At 50.8% G+C, this 1,917-nt stretch overlaps 1 pseudogene; it reads left to right on the top strand.

Annotated features, from left to right (window-relative positions):
• The first annotated feature begins 734 nt into the window (after positions 1 to 734).
• On the top strand, positions 735 to 1,596 carry LOC113562810 (annotated as a pseudogene).
• Positions 1,597 to 1,917: the final 321 nt, after the last annotated feature.

The raw sequence follows: 1,917 nt of genomic DNA, 5'->3' as shown, positions 1-1,917 counted from the left end.
CAACAGGTACGATCCATCGCTAACTTACGGTCGCTCGCCCGCCACGCGTATCGACGATTCGCCCCCATTATGCAGTATTCGCACAAGGCCTACGTTTTAAGGGCCCTACTTTCGTCAGGAATGTCTTGAATTCTTCCGCACAGATTCATCGCTCTGCCGCCACGTAAACATTATTTTATTATTCTGGAAGACGATACGCATACTTGTGATTGAGCCTGTGGTCGACAATTGGCGTTTCAAGCAGGAAAGCTGGTGAGGCGCGACAGAGTTCGAAAGAGCAAAGGAGACTTATTTATCTGGAAAGACTTCAACGTCGGAATTGACGCGTGACGTGTACAACGGATCGTTGTTTTATATTGACAACATAACAAACGAATTTTTCATTAAAAAATTATGCGTCTCCTGCAGGCATTTATGGGACTGTTTATCACATTGCGACCTCATGACCCATTCTACTCAAAGAGTCCTGAGTATCAGGGTCATCGACGTGGGTGAGAGGGAGAGCTGCCGTGGATCCTACACGGAGCAACGCACATCAATCAACGACGACACCGACGACGACAATCATCGATGATCCCAGGCGACGCTTTCCAATTACGACGGCATGGTGTGTTCGCTTCGATGCCACGTGGGAATCGTGCGATCGCTACTGGGTGCATGTACTTTCCACGGACGACACCAGCGTAGCGATCGGTGAGACAGCATGAGCGCAACGGTCACAAAGACCCGTGCCGATGCTACCAGGCGAACACGCGTGCCGGGCGACTGAAGAATCTGCCGTCTGGGCATCCGGGAGTGACTACATGGAGTATGGTGATCCTGGAAGTCGTCGAGTACTGCACACCGCGCGATTTTAGAGTAATTGGTTGTCATTTGTTATCCACTTGTTTAATCGAGTACCGCATGCAGTTTAATCTGTTGAACGGATGCTAATAAGAGATGATTCTGAATTCGGCCGGGAGCTCTGCTGCACGACTGCGACGCCTTTACGCGCAAGCATTCGACGCGCTGGGTACTGCAAACGAGCGCGGTTCCACCTCCTACGAGAGCGAGGAGGCCGGCGCCGAGGCACGACGCCGCCGCACATGTACCCGGCAGTCCCAGATACATGCTGCCTCCTGCCGAGAGCGCCAAGGAAGAACGTCACCCGTCAGCTGGTGAATTTCCTGAAGAAACTGCGCCATTCATGGATGGACGCGCATCCGGAGGATGGAGCATCGCGACTTCGCGTTGGAGTACAATCGATGACGGTGCCAAGTTCGGATCAACGAGATCGAGAAGCAATCGTCAAGCACGAGGGCTGCTTCCTGTCTGGCGCGTACCAAAGCCAGCACGGAAGGGAACATCCGGAGAAGCACGCCGCGGATCTTCATTGCTGCCATCGACGTGTTCAATCATCGTTTTATCATTACTGGGGCTGATTGTTCGTATCGGCACGTCGGAGGCTACCATGATAAGTTTGCCAGGAAGCGCGGAGAAACCTGCGTGAATACTTCCTGGCAGAGCAGTGATGACGTACGTCGAGGCTGGAAAAATGCTGAGGATGAGCGGAAATCCTCGCGAATGCGAAGCCTCCTCGAGACGATGTCGACGTGAACGCATGCACGGGGCGAGAAATTTCTGGCATGGCCTCAATGAGAATTAACGGCTGCTCAATTGTTGCCACATGTAAATGATCACTTACGCTCTTTCTGTCAATCTCTTGTGACGCCCGCTAATTATGTGAGCCTGCTTTAGGAACGCTGGTATGTATATTACGAATTTGTTTGGAGAAACTATACAGCGGATCATTATAAAACCTTGATGCATTTATTAGTACATGTTTAAAGATAAAATTATTTTGATTTGAATATATCGCCTGTAGAGGTCGTCCGGAGGCATTTTAGGCAGCCAAGTATTGCAAATTGGTGAGCATTC

Source organism: Ooceraea biroi, chromosome 10 (genome assembly GCF_003672135.1).
Source record: "Ooceraea biroi isolate clonal line C1 chromosome 10, Obir_v5.4, whole genome shotgun sequence".
Classification (NCBI taxonomy): Eukaryota; Metazoa; Arthropoda; class Insecta; order Hymenoptera; family Formicidae; genus Ooceraea; species Ooceraea biroi.
The sequence above is the reverse complement of the archived record's forward strand: the minus strand, read 5'-3'. Positions and strand labels throughout refer to the sequence as shown.